Raw genomic sequence first — 15,548 nt, 5'->3', positions numbered from 1 at the left:
ATTCTAAGGCCTTCTGCGGCGTTGCCTCGGAGCTTGCCAGCGCCACGCCGACTATCACCGAGTCCGAGTGCTTCCGCGAAGTGGCGTTAGGCGGCGGCACGGTCGAACACGCGCACATGGGGAAGGCGTTCCACAATTTGGGGAAAAAAAAGGAGAAAGAGAGAGTGAGAGAGCGAGAGGGAGAGAGAGAGAGAGCTCTCCCTTCGGAACCCGGAGTAGGAGCAATGCCATGCAGCTCGCGTCACGGCATCCCTCTCGCCGGCGGCAGCGGTGCAGCCAAAGAACCAGCAACTGCGGCGGAGGGAGCGCCAGAGCTGCCAGACCGGGCTCAGCGCGCACTCTGGGATGGCACGGGGGCGCGCGCGCTGGACAGCCGCGTAACGAGGTGCCGACTCCGCTGGGTGCGAGGAGTGTGGCAAAGCCGAAGTGCTACTGTGTGTGGGCGACAGGGTGACAACCGAGCGGCGCGACTTCTTCTGAGGCTCGCCCGCTGCTTGTCTTCAAGTACCCCGGAGAAGTACTGCGCGTCTGTGTCAAAAGCGTGGAAAGGGAAAGCGGCTACGTAGGAAAGGAGAAATCAGGTGAGTTGCGCAAATGCAAAAGCCTTCTAGCATGTCAGATTCCAAAGCCAAGTTCCATATATATATATATATATATATATATATATAGGCTGCGCCCCCAAATGATTGCCCCCCAACCAACTGCATTTAAATTATCAGCGCGAGCATTTGCAAGTTTTGCTCGTGTCTTCAAGTGTAACACTGCAATCTGCCTGTTGGTCAGAGGATTGATTGTCCAGGAGAACCCGCATAGCTATACGATACCTTGACTGGTATGATACTTGATGCAAGGAAAGTCAACGCTCCCTTGAACAATGGCCCACGGAATATTGAAGCTGAGTCTCTCAAGCAAAAGCAATCCTGAAAGATTCCAGGGGACGCTGCAGCGATGATAAATGGATGCGGTGGGATGACGTGTAAAAAGGGGAACACAACGCAATGTAAGAACAGTGCTTGCGAGCTTGCAATCGTGCATCTGTCAAACTATCACGCCTTCAAAAAGCGGATCTACGCGCTCTATTGTAACCTGGTGGTTCTGTTTTCTTTTTATTTTTTAATGTCGCGCTTTCGGTGACTCACATCTCTCAATAAAGCTTCTTGCCTTACCTACAGTATTACCTATTCTACTTTATGTATCGCATGCCTGCCTTCCAGAGGAATCACTGGTTTATCTGTTGTACGTTTCTAGAACTATCACAAAAAGCCGCAGAAATACCGTTATTTTCTTTACTTAAGAGTGCCGCTGGTTTCTTGCTCTTAAGACCCCAATCTTCGTGCAGATACGTACCGTCAACGCAAATTAAAAGGGTTCTCTCTATCTCTCTCTCGCTTTGAACTTTGTTAGCATTTGAATTTGCGCAGATAGTAGATAATTGAATATTGTGGCATTTCACGAACAGGAAAGGAATCGTGCCGCGTAACCACTACTGCTTGATTCACTCCACGTTAATTTTCTGTACAAAATTGAAAAGTGGAATTCTATGAATCGTAGCGAAAGAGCAAAAGATGCGTACATGACAGTATCGATCTATCTATCTATCTATCTATCTATCTATCTATCTATCTATCTATCTATCTATCTATCTATCTATCTATCTATCTATCTATCTATCTATCTATCTATCTATCTATCTATCTATCTATCTATCTATCTATCTATCTATCTATCTATCTATCTATCTATCTATCTATCTATCTATCTATCTATCTATCTATCTATCTATCTATCTATCTATCTATCTATCTATCTATCTATCTATCTATCTATCTATCTATCTATCTATCTATCTATCTATCTATCTATCTATCTATCTATCTATCTATCTATCTATCTATCTATCTATCTATCTATCTATCTATCTATCTATCTATCTATCTATCTATCTATCTATCTATCTATCTATCTATCTATCTATCTATCTATCTATCTATCTATCTATCTATCTATCTATCTATCTATCTATCTATCTATCCTCTAACATTGACTCAGTGGCCCACCTTGTCTATCAGCTTGGAGAAGAAGGAGGATGGGGAGGATGAGACGGAAATAAAGAGGCAAGGCAGGGATGTTAACCAGAAATGCGTCTGGTGGGCTACCCTTCTCTAGGGGACGGGGAAGAGGGAATAGAAAGATAGAGAGAGAGACGGGTGGGGAGGAAAGTCGCGGTGAGGTCACGCGCGCACGCGGATGGCCTGAGCTAGTCAAAGGCGTTCACAAAGGACATTCGCCCTAAAGAACGACAAACGTGCCTTCATAGAGCTTTGTGGGCCGACGAGCGATGGGGACGGTCTTCAAGTAGCACATGCAGAGACAACAACCGATCGTCGAGTCGTCGCAATGGGATACATAATGTTTGTCTTTCCAACTGAAATCGATGACAGCAGCACAATAAATGTTTGATGTTCTCTTCCATGTCGCAAACGTCGCATGCAGCACTGTCAGTCATTCCTATGAAAGTACTGTTCGCCTTCATGAAAGCCACTCGCAACCACAGTCGGTATAGCCGGTATATCAGCTTGGGTCACTAGAAATTTAATAGCAGTGGTGATGCCTTCGGTGTCGTTCCATCGTCATCACTCTAGTTTCATGGTCTGACTGTCATACCGTCGTCATAAAGCACAGAGTCCTAATTTGTCTAATGGCTTCGGCCACTAGGCATGCGGACTTGATGCCATCGTGGTCGTTCCAGCGTTGTCACTTCCGATTTGTTATCTGAATCTCGTCATGCCATCGTCACGTTATCGTCATTCCACTGGTTTCGTGATACAGCCTCGTCACGTCGTCATTGTCGTCATACACTGGTCGTAATCCCATTGTCATCATACCGTTGTCATGCCATCGTCGTGATGCACTCGGTGTATTACCGTCGTCGGGATGCCGTCGCGGCCATTTCACCGTCGTCTTTCTAACTTCATCACCCGACTCTCGTCATGCCGCTGTCGTTGTACCGCAATTTTCGTTCCATCGACGTCGTCGCTTCGTCACTCCAACGTTGTCCCTACGTCGGCGTCATACAGTCATCGTCATGACGTCATGCACGCGGGAGACCTTGGCAAGCGAATGCCATATCGAAGCGGCACGTTACCGAAGTACTTCGCACATAACCGAAGCAACGGAAGTCTCAGAATGACGCCTACAAATGTTAACTAAACGTGAGAAATACGCTGCGTAGCTGCACTATTCGAATGCTAATCGCATCGCCGTCGATGGTCATCGTGAGATTAGTTCTGCCGCAATTTTTTTTTTAGCATCATGAGGCCGTCACAAAATATTGCGTCACGTTGTTGCTGTTCACACTACAGATGTTTTAACTTTGACGCGGTATACCGCTACAGATTACTCTGGTACGCCTACTTGCTTAAAAATACGAACTATAGAGATGGGAGCCGCTAATCCCCGCCGTTACTGTCTCGCGATTGCAATGCGAGAGGGAGATGTCGCGATGCAAAACTTGCATGCCCATCTAATCCAAATTGTACATAATATGGAAAGCCTTGCCTCGCTTTCGTGGAAGGTATTGCGAATGTATATATTAATAATGGGCGTCGTTTGCCGCCGACAAGCTCCATAACGTTATGAAAAACATCCCAATATTGTTCACAACTATACTAAAGACTGGCACTCAGAATAAGGCATACCTGAAGAAAAACTTCATTTGCGCCCATCCGCCCGTCCTAAGAGGGAAAAGAACAATAATGAAAAACTAACGGAACATCAACTTCACTCAGGTCTAGGGCACATTTAGCGCGCACAAAGGGAGGAGGAGTAGATTTTAATGAGGAGAAAGGAGGAGAGGTCGGCCTGGAGAGCGTGTCTCTAGCCTGCTACTCCTCACTGGGGAAAGGGGAAGTGGGAAATACAGGGAAAGTTAGGTGGCGGGTGATTATGTTATGGTACAATGAGATACTATATACACGCACAAAGAGAATGTGACTATGCTACGGTGCGTATGAGCAGCGCTTTTGTAAAAGAATACTAATTTTGCAGACGCCTGAATGAATTTCTGTTTTTGTTTTCATGTTCGTTGAAGTTTCCATCATAGGTGAACATAATAAGGGCCTACACGCAGTAAAAGCAATCACGCGCTAATATGACTAACATCGGCAGACGCCTTGTGATAATTTCGACGTCTTGGACTTCGCTCGGTCCCTTCTTCGTTACCTCTGAACAAAGAGAAGCTGTGAAAGCCTTGTGAGATTTTCTTGTTGACCGTGACCTGATTAGTAGCTAGTGAATAGTGTTCTGTGAGGGACGCAAATTTTGTCTCATGATAACGTCCTAATAGCTTTGTTGAGTCATTAAAAGTTTGTGTGAATGGACGCGTTCTTCTTTTATTACCTTAATTTATTATTTTGACAACTTCTGCAAGTTAGTGACTTCTCCTGCGTTTTTGCTTGGAACTGATCTAGTTCAGCATAAAGAGAGAGTAATTGTTATGCTGACAGCCCATGCTTCGACATTGCATTACGCATAATTTGTGTAGATTTGCAGCTTTGTCATTCATTTTCCATGTTTGCAGAGTTTTTTCGTTTACTCCAAGCTTTGGGACAACTTTTCATTAATTCAGTTTCTTTCGATTCCTATAGTTTCATAGTCTGGCGTTTTCTTTTATTATGTGTGGTTGTTCAGTTACTACACTGGGAAAGCAGGCTCTTCATTAGCCAAATTTCCAATTCTTTCGCAATTAATAAACTCTAACAAAAACATTTGCCGAAGAAGTGTTAGGCAACACTAATACTCTTCGGATAATAGAAACAGATTTGTCGCTCACGAGTTCCACTCCACTAATCACCGTATTTGCACGATTGTAAGGCGCACCCTTTTCGAATAAAGAGGTGCGTGGAAATTCGCATGCGTGTTACAATCGTTACCAACTGTACTCGACATTAAAAAGACAAACCGATTTTAACTACAAAAAAAAGGGAATCCCAATGCAAGCTAGCTAGCCGCACTGCAATCCAACGGATAGTTTGAAGAAAGCGGTGCTCAGAGACATTGCAAGGAGGGTTGCGTGGATTGCCCTCCCGCAGACAATGGTTTCGCGAAACTTCAATGAATGAATGAATGCTGATACTATACTATACTGATCTGTACTCTGCTGACATAGTAATCTATGTATGTATCTCGACGCCGTAATCTAAATAAAATCTTTTAAAAAGGCTTATATCATTAACATTGAACAACTGATGGGCTGAAGGTACGTTTCATAATGCGAAACTTACGCAATTCTTACGGAAGTTCAATGCATATTAAGCCAAGCTTACGCCATTCGAAAGTTCTGAACGCCACCGCAGCAGTCACATTCTGAGGAGGGTGGGAAGCAAAAATGCGAACGAACCGTGCTTTGTGCAATGGCGTAGCCATCAATATTTTTTGGGGGCGGCATACCCTTGGGGGGGGGGGGGGGGTGATGCAGTCCCTGACTACTCGAATGGCTTTGAGTGCACAGGAAAGAACCCCTCGTGGTCTAAACTATACCGAATGTGTGCAGCATTGGTTACTTTGCGGGCTCAAACCCCGTAATGTGAATTCAAAGCTTGGAACATGTGGCGCGATGTCACCGACGAAATAATAACCCCAATAGATGAAGTACATCGAGATACCACAGCGAAGAACAGCGTTAACAATCACATATCTCTATGTGAGCAGACTTTATGTTCCAACGTGTTCTTCTAGACCTCATTTGTGAGTTGTATTTTCTGCACCTATTTGAGCTCACATTAAGTTCCAGTATTTGTTAATTCCTTCTTGTTCTGGCGTCTCTTTTTTTTTTTTTTTGGTGTGAGCGTTTGTAAGACCTGACTTAGCCTTAATTTCTTGTCATTCTTATTTTTCGTTTGCTGAGCACCTTATAGTTAATTCATTTCGGGAATTATAAAAGATATAGAACAAAATCATCACGGTGTCAGCATCAGTATACACATGGCAACTAAAACACAATGTTTAGCAAAGGAGAAATAATACCTTCTTTTTAAATAATGTCAGAAGATGTTGAAGCGTTGTAAAGGCGCCGGATAGTCATCTGTTCTAAACTATGACGAAGAAGTAAAGGAGAAACTTTGCGAAGAATGAAGCAGTATGGCAGTCACTGATCACTTAAGCAGAGAAACACACGCAATGTTCACAAGTCGTGACACAGCCATCGCAAGAGGACACAAGATAAGTTCAGCAGCTACGACGGAACAAACAATAACAAAGCGCGCAACGCGCGTAGATCTTCATTAGACAAACAGCAATGCCACCAAGCAGCCATCGTCAAACACAGAGAAAATCCTCACGAGCGCATCTCTAGAACTATTGGCTTTGTGTAGTTACCACTAAAGCAGGCAAAAGAAAAGAGTTACGCAAGAACAAAAGTAGAAGGAAACATCGATCGATCTCCGATTATCGTTCAAAGTACCGTTTCTTTAGAAAACTTTAGCAAATCTAGCTATGTCTCTAATTGTGATATTTTCTGCTGACCGCACCTCCAATAATTTCTCCTCAAACTGTGGTCTTCCATGAAGGATCTCGGGCCTTTGGCGGTTAGGCTGAATATTTGCTACAGTGTAGACGAAAATATTCAACATAGCAATCGGGTTCTTCATTAGAGAAAGTTGGTCCATTAGCTCATCCTACTGTGTATATGAATCACTTCGTGTCGGCCCTACGGGGTCTTAGCTCAAGCCCCCAGCAACGACGCCCTTTCAACGCCCTTGCTCTCTATGAAAACCGCCGCCAGATAGAAGTTGCGGAGGATTTTTGTGCGAAAGTCGCCGGCGGCACAAATTTAGTCTCTGACATGACTTTAGGTGACATCCCCGGTCCACGAGATACAAGTATGGACGTTCCATTCTCTATGGAAGAGTTAGAAGCTGCTATGGCGCTCTGTAGGTGTTCATCTTCACCAGGGCCCGATGGGATAACATATAGTGCTTTGCGCCACCTAGGTCAAGAAGCACGAAGAGAACTCCTCAGCCTTTTTAACAGCTCATGGCGAAATGGTGTCGTCCCACAGGAATGGAAACGAAGCCGCCTGGTACCGCTACTAAAAACTGGAAAGTCACCGCTCGAACTGGCATCGTATCGGCCGATAGCACTTGCCAGCTGCGTCGGGAAACTCATGGAACGTATGATCCTCATGCGTCTCGAATGGTACCCTGAACACAACAAAATTTACCCTGACTCAATGGCGGGATTTCGACGAGGCCGTTCATCGATTGATAGTGTCATCGATCTGGTATCATCTGTAGAACAACAAAAATCTCGGAAGCAATTATCAGCAGCACTCTTTCTTGACGTGAAACGCGCCTACGACAATGTTTCCCATCAAACCATTCTAGACGCACTTCTGACAGTTGAACTAGGAGGGCGAGTATATCGATGGATCAGAAACTACTTGACACAAAGGTCCTTGTTCGTGCGTACAGAAGATGGTCCCACTACCGACCACTACACATGCCGAGGCGTTCCCCAAGGCGGTGTTCTAAGCCCTGTTCTTTTCAACCTCGCGCTTCTTGGGCTGGCTGAATCCCTACCGGAAACAGTGAGTGTTTCAATATACGCCGACGACATCTGCATCTGGACATCAGCGGTCACTCGCCTGCAGGTTCGCGCAAGGCTACAGCAAGCAGCAACACAGGCATCTGACTATTTTCGGACACAAGGGCTTACCATCTCAACAGAAAAATGTGCGTTAGTCGCGTTTACGCGAAAAGCGATGTCTGGTTATCCAGTGTACATCAATGGCCAGCCTATCTGCTACAAGAAAAATCATCGGTTTTTGGGTGTCATTGTAGACCGGGACCTCTCTTGGAGCCCTCAGGTTGCCCACTTGAAGAAGAGGCTCACATCTATTGTTCACATCTTCAAGTTCATCGCCGGCAAAACATGGGGATCGTCAGTGGGCTCCATGCTACAGTTATATCGAGCACTCTTTATCGGATTTCTACGCTATAGTTCTCCCGTGCTTGCTAAAACATGCAAGTCAAATCTTCGAGAACTTCAGAGCGTGCAAGCACAGGCACTACGTGTTTGCCTAGGCCTTCCGCGGAGCTCCTCAACAGCAGGAACCATTATAATGGCTCAAGACCATCCGATCACGACTTACATCAGCACCGACTCGCTTAGGGCCCATGTTCGTCATATTTCACGGATTCAATCAAGCTTTCTTGCCTGTCTGCCAGAACGACGACCACAGGCATCCTTCTCCAACGAGGATAGCAAGCATCGTGCCTCCCTACCATCGGGCTTCACACCATCAGCACGTTCAACCTCAGCTTTGTGGTGTTTAAAACAACCTCAAGTGCGTCTTACGGTTCCAGGGATAAGAAAGAAGACCGACCTGCCTACCTTGGCCTTGAAGCAAGCAGCTCTGGATTGTTTGCACACTTTCTACTTTGACCGCGTCCACATATATACGGATGGCTCTTCTACCCAGACCAGCTCCACCGGGGCAGTGGTTATACCATCACGATCACTAAGCATCCGATACAAGATTTCTCACTTGACAACATCGACCGGTTCGGAGCTTGTTGCCCTCCGAGGTGCCGTAGATTATATTAACAACCAACCGGCTAATCGGTGGGCAATATTCTGTGATTCAAAGGCGGCCTTACAATGTCTTCTGTCATCTCTTCGTCGCGGGTCCTGTGAACAACTAGTGTCGGAGATACGAGAAATGCACCATGGTATCATAGCGAAAGGACACGACGTCGTGTTTCAGTGGCTGCCTGGCCATTGCGGTATCTCCGGCAACGACGTCGCTGACGAAGCTGCTAAGAAAGCACATGAAGGAGCAACCCTTGTTTCTATACCTTTATCGCGGACTGACGCAGCCGAACACTTAGGCAAGCTAGCGCACCGTATGACATTGGAGAAGTGGCACACACTTGATTTCACTCAACATCGATTGCATTCCCTCGATCAATCTATGCAACTGCGGCTGTTACCAGGGCTTCCGCGTAATGAGGAAACAATGCTGTGCCGCTTACGCTTGGGCGTCGCATTCACGAATGCATATACGTTTTTAATTGGAATGGCTGATAGCGCCGAGTGCAATGCCTGTGGTGTCGAATAAACTATAGACCATCTACTGTGCTACTGCCCATCATTTGAAAATGAAAGACAAGAACTCTGCACAGCTCTGAACCAGTTAGATAGAAAACCGTTCACCTTGAACAAGCTCTTGGGACCATGGCCTCGCATATCGCAGCTACAAAAGGCCACAAAAGCGCTGCTGCGATATTTGAAAGATACAGGGTTGAGTCAGCGTCTGTGATCCGGACTGAGTGACTGAACGATATCCCCGGTGGACTTTCTCTTCTTTCTTTAAGCTTTCCGTCCCCGTATTCCTTTCCCCAGTGTAGGGTAGCCAACCGGGCTCAGTCCTGGTTAACCTCCCTACCTTTCATTTATCATTTGCTCTCTCTCTCTCTCGTGTCGGCCATGCCAAGTGATACATAGATAACATTACACGTTCAGAAATAAATACAGAATTAATTGAGGTAGTCAACGATATAAGAGTTTCTGACGCGCTATCCTGCACTTGCGTCAAGGAAGACCATAGGCTGAAGCTGTGCGGAAAACAAAGTACAGATAAAACAGACCCTTCACACGTTATCAGATAGGCATGTTCTTTACATTGCTTACCGAACACTGGAACAACCGGAATGCTCACTGACAATGCTCGGAATATCAATTCTTTAGGTGTAATGTGTGCGTGGGTGCGTTTGATTTGAAAGTGTCCTCTTACTCTGCGCGTCCAGTTCCTTCGGTGAGAAAGGAGCGGTGTAACTAACACTCATTACGTTTATACCGTATGAGGAACTCACAAGACTTTTCGTGAATCACAATGTAAGCCCGTAAATAATAACTACGCTAAAGACGTTGATCCTTAGAAATACACTACTAAGAGCAGTGGCGAGAAAACAGCTTTTCTTTCGGGACACTAAGTCTCATAGCCGTTTACAACAAGAGGAATACCACCACTCTTTAGTCTGCGTCAGCATTCGCGAATGCAAGTAGTCAAACCTAAACCCAGCAGTTCGACCTAACCTACTGTCGGCGAGAATATCGCGCGTGTGTGTGCTAGAGCTCATTACGCCGACGTCGATGGGTAGGAACTCATTACCAGAGCCGAGTAATCACTTTTCGTTTCGTATGCACTCGTGCCTTACTTCCCCAGACAGCTGGCGCATCTACTGGATTCCTGGCGACAATACGTACGTGGCTTGGAAGGCACCTATACAGACGTCCCATTGCGTGGTGAGGGAAAGTCTATTAGCGAGAATAGTGGCACGGTCTTCCGATAACACAGAAAGCAGTCGAAGAAACGCTTTTTAGATGTATTGCCATAGAACATAGCCTGCGAAAAAGAAAACGGTAATAGAGTTTAAGCTAAAGCTATGCTGAAAAAAGGTAAGCAGCAAACAAATCATCGCTTGTTCTCTAAAAAGAAGTGAGAGGCAATGCGCCGAATACGTCCGGTCGTACGAATATGTTCCGAAGAAAATAGCGAGTCACAACGTGGAAGGTTCTCACGACAGTGTACACACAGTGTACACTGGAAACGAGAGATATTACTTAGAACTAAATAAATGTGACCAAACTGTCACAAATTCATGGTACGGAAATACAGGCGTTATCACACACAGCCACAATATGACTGAGAAAGATGCTTTTTTTTTTTTTGCTGTTCTTGCGCGCATGTTTTGTACGCCTGTCTTCCCGCACCAAGATGAGGTCTTGCATACACTGATGTGATTGCGCAAAACTGTGGAAAGCTACCATAAAAAGGCATTCCAAGGCTTCGAGTAATCAAAGGTCAACGTCTTTATCTACTTATATTTATTATGCAGCTACCAACCGCGCTATCAAGGACACATTTTTGCAAGAGGGAAAGAAACCGACGAAGTGCGCCGAGTAATGAGACCACATAGGACGCAGTTCACAACTGCAACAAATTTTACATAGAATAATGCAACAAGGGCACAAGAACATAGGCCGAACAATTATGGAGACAAACACGGCATTTTGTTAATAAATACTTTTTTGAAGGCAATAAAAAACAACACGAGTACTGCAGTAGCAGTTCGCTCTGGGAGGCAGTTTCATTCTTCTATTGTTCTTTAGAAAAAGTGAAGATTTGGAAGAGAAGTCTCCACAAGCGCCAAAATTACGCTGTCCATGGTATACAAGCTAACGAGAGTATACGTGCCTCGCTCGACAATTAGTACTAAAGATGAGTACTCGAATGCAATTCAAGGGCAAGAAAAGTTAGGCTTACCCAGAGGAGCCCCGTTGAGGTGTTGTTTTATAGCCTTCGCCGAGAAAGAAGAAACGGCTTTGTGATGAAGTTCCTGCCGTTGGCAAGTTTTGTTGGAAATCCACAAGATTGCGACTGACTCATGAAAAGGTCGTCAGAGTCTCGCTTTCCGTGATTCTGCCACTCCATCATGCGATCTTTTTTTCCGCAATGCCCCGAGAAGCAAGAATCACTGCTCGCGATTTCTTCCAACAATACCGAGCACAGATCTCCGTAGACAAGTTCAAATCTGCCGTGCAGCGAAGAGAGAAGTGCTCCGTTGCCGCCCCCTAGGTGAGTGTGTAAGAGGATGTATATACTATTTGGTTCCATCGACTTTTGACCATTTACCTCAAGGCACTAATAAATCAACGTAGGGAAAAAGTCGTCATTCCTGGCCAAGTTGGGAATCGAAGCTTATAACTGTCTGTGCTCAGTCTAGAGACCGGCCAAAGAAGCTGTGAAACAAAAGGCATAATCACGTGATTGGAGAAGCAAGGGCCGTTTGCAAAGTTTGTGACGCACGCTATAATAAGAGAACATGTGCTCATACGGTGAAGGGGAACCGTTGGATAAAAAAGAAATACTGCGTGAGTAAGAAATGTCACTCATTAGGATCTAACAAAAATCTGTAAACGCGCTAGGATGCAGGTAAAAAGATGTGATACTGGTGGTTTGCCATAGTTACCACGTGCGCAGATTTTTTTAACGGAGGTATGCAGGCATGCTTCAATGACTATACTAAAATCAACGGACCTCAGAAGAGGCTTATACAGACCCTGTATCTACTATATGCACGTAAACTCTTCCCGTTTATATTTTCTTTCCTTCTTTTTTTCTTTCAATCGCTCATCTCTCCACTGCGCAGGGTAGTCAACGGGAAGACCACCTCATTAACCTTCATGCATTTCTTTGTTTCTCTCTTTATTTAACAGGGAGCAGCCATCCTTATCTAATTCCAGCGTAATAAATATTATACCATCTTCCTTTCGCGTTTTCAAATGACTGACTATATCAATGTGAAACTCACTTGCTGCTAAGAAAGCGATTTCCGTAAACAAATAATCACTAACCTCGCTCAATTCTGGTTGTGGCCTATTTCTTCTGTGGAACAATCTCCTAGTTGTAACTCCTTTTTCCTCATTATACACCAGAAACAAAACAGGGTCCGACCTTGAACGGCAATATTGTGTTCGTTCAATTAAGGGGGCAACGCGTGATATATTCTATTCAAGTTTCGGGAGCAAGTAAAGCAATAAGTTTGCACACACAGCGCTGGCGGAATGTCTCTGGGAAAGCGAGCAGCTGAACACATCACTCAGACAATGCTGAAAAAAAAAAAGGAAAGGATGCGGCATCAAGCGGCCTCGGGAATTCGCCCTCTTTTCTCTCTCTCTCTCTCTCTCTCGCACAATACGTGCCTATGACACCGCGATACGATGCGGAAAGGAGCTGGATTCTGCTGCGTTGCCAGGAATCGATAAAAAGGCAGCCAGAGTGGCATCAGCGGCCCACCGTAAAGAATGCAGCGACGTCGAATGCCTTCAGAGCACCTGCGCACCATTTCTTGGAGATGGAGCCAGTCGCGAACTGTCGCTTGCATTTCATAGACTTTCCCGGTTCCGTTTGCCTTTGGTGTCCTATATCTGGGTCGCCGCTGGCAGTAAGCAGTAACTCGTCGTGGCCTTCTGTTTTTAGTGCGTTTACTTCTGTGCCCAGCCTCTTTCCAGTGTGATATATGCATTTGCTTCCATTTTGAACATGATGCATAGATTCTACGGCGGGTCGCATCTGTTGTCTCCCTGTGGACGACCCATTTGTATTACGGCGGCGAGTGATATGTTCGCGGTTCTCTTCATTGGTCGATGTCGAAGAGAACGCGATCTTATTTTTCGTCTTTCCAGTGAGCACAATAAAGCTTGTGCGCATAGAAAACAAGGAAAGACAAAAGTGGGTGAAGTACAGACACGCTTGGCGTCCTGCATTTGTTTACTTACTCCAGTCTGGTCTTTTTGTTATTCTTGCTAACAAACTTGAGTACGCTCAACCAGCCAGACGACGGTAAAATATTGCAGTGGGCTTTCTTTCAGAATGGAAGGTTTTATGTTCAGATGAGAATAATAAATTAGACTTACTCGATATGGGATGGGAAGGTGTGCTTCTGATTGAGCCACTTTATAATAAGCCCGGTTTTAGTTAGGATCTGAAAAAAAAGAAGAAAAGCGTCATTTCGGTTCGTACCGTCTTTCTCAATAGTATCTAATAAACCAGCTTAGCATTGCCACTGTGCAAAAATTATATTTAAGAGAATGCAACAGCAGATCAAGCATGGCCAGTGTAAAGAGCAAAATCCTTTAAGAAAGCTCGAATTATTTTGGCGGAATACTGAAGCTATAGCGTTGAGCTTCTTCTTCATTTGTACGTCTTAAAAAATCTCAAAGCTTCGTAAGTCGTGAGAGCAAAGAAGTTGACGACTGTTATTTTGTCACGTTTGGTACAAAAGATGGGCATGTCGGCCACGTTGGTATGAAATTGACCTTTCAGGGCGAAACCAGTGACCGACTTTGTAGAGCGCCAAAAAGCAACAAATTATTACCTTACCTCAAGGTTGTTCTCTGAATCACGTTTTTCCTGAGTCTAGACAATTGCTTCAGTCAATTGGCATTACCTCAGTCTGGTATTTGCTTTACCTCGTATTTCTGTCGCTATTAACCGACATGGCAACGCAGAAAAATATACGAGCGAGTCTGTAAGAATGTTGCGACGTTCAGCAAGCGACTGTACAAGTTTCGGCAAATACTAGGAGTGTTTCGCGACCGCGAAGTATACACATCTTTTTGCCTAAAATAGGTACACCACAAATTATCGACAACTTCACAGATAGGCAATAAAAGTGCAGCTTGGAGATTACCACAACGATAACCTAGTCATTGCCCCTTAGATGGTGTGGTTTCCCTGTACAGCTGCATTCCTGAACGTTTGGATTTATGCGCAGAACCTAACAAAACCATATTTTCAGAGTGACTTCGCGGCGCCCACATTAAGCTAAAGGAAGGAGGATAAGGCCATAACGGAATTTAAAGTGAGTAACGAGTCATTGCCGTCTTGCTGGAATGTCATGTGCTGGGCCTATGATTGCTCGTGCTTCTTAGATTCTCTCGGAAATTTCCCTTATACATCGCCCCTTGAATACTGCCTATTCATTTTACGCATTGTAGCTGAATTCCAAGTGTCAATTGAGCGTAGTGTTAGACACAAATAATTTCTATAGCAACGGCCATATGGCTCAAAGGATGGTGCAGTGCTATAAGGAAGCAGTCATTTCCCTTTTAAGTTACTCGCGACCTCTTAACTATTCCTCGAAACTCCGTTGTTTATGCTGGCAATAGCTACACCGCTGACTTAGTGCACTCAAACGGCAAACAAAAAGGCAAAGAATGCCAGTGAGCCTTGGGAAACATGACAGAATATAGCCATGTGTCACGTGACTTTAATGGCGTTCTGCGAGAGATCACTTCTTCATCGCGCAGGTTGTATGTGTATACAGCCTCTTAAATTATGAACTACGTTGAAAGCACTTGAACATTAGTATTTGTTGCGATGATTGACAATAACTAAAATAAACGTGTCGTGAGTTAAATGCTTTTTATATCTCAATTATATTATAGTTAACCTCGAAGTAAAACGCGTTATACCCGATAGTCTTTTGCAAGCATTCACATCCTATAATCGTTATTCGTTACGTCGTCTGCACAAAAAAACACACACACAAAAAAAGACACGCACTCCCACATAGCTTATAGCAAGGCGAATTGTTGTGGCGCCGTTGTTTCGACAACATAAGAAAAAAATATATATGTCAAATTTCAAATGACGCTCTGGAAGTCGGAAACACGTTCTGGTATATGCTCTAAAACACATGCGTCGGTATTACAACAATGGCAGTGGAACCATTGTTTGCAAGGCAGCTCGGGCCAGATAAATAAATAAATAAAGCCGTAGAAATGTGTCCTCTACGAAGCCGCCCTTACTTTCTGCGTATTCACGAAAACCTTAACAAAGAGGCTGCCAGATTTATACCGCCCTGGTTCATCGGTTTATCGCATATTCAGAACCGGTTGCCAAATGTTCATGCTCTACCTAATTTTATGCTTCTTTTATTATTATTCGATTCGCCTCCGCGAAATGCTGCCGCTGCTGGAGT

At 44.8% G+C, this 15,548-nt stretch overlaps 1 protein-coding gene across 4 annotated transcripts in view; it reads left to right on the top strand.

Moving 5' to 3' along the window:
• The first annotated feature begins 274 nt into the window (after positions 1–274).
• The window catches only part of HisCl1 (Histamine-gated chloride channel subunit 1), a 97,646-nt gene continuing 82,372 nt past the window's right edge, over positions 275–15,548 (top strand). For all 4 annotated transcript variants that reach the window (XM_072284200.1, XM_072284199.1, XM_072284201.1 and 1 more), the window contains exon 1: positions 275–581. The gene's annotated coding sequence lies outside the window, so the exon portion shown is untranslated. The remainder of the gene's footprint in view (positions 582–15,548) is intronic.

This window comes from Dermacentor andersoni, chromosome 9, assembly GCF_023375885.2.
Source record: "Dermacentor andersoni chromosome 9, qqDerAnde1_hic_scaffold, whole genome shotgun sequence".
NCBI classification, from domain to species: domain Eukaryota; kingdom Metazoa; phylum Arthropoda; class Arachnida; order Ixodida; family Ixodidae; genus Dermacentor; species Dermacentor andersoni.
The sequence above is the reverse complement of the archived record's forward strand: the minus strand, read 5'-3'. Positions and strand labels throughout refer to the sequence as shown.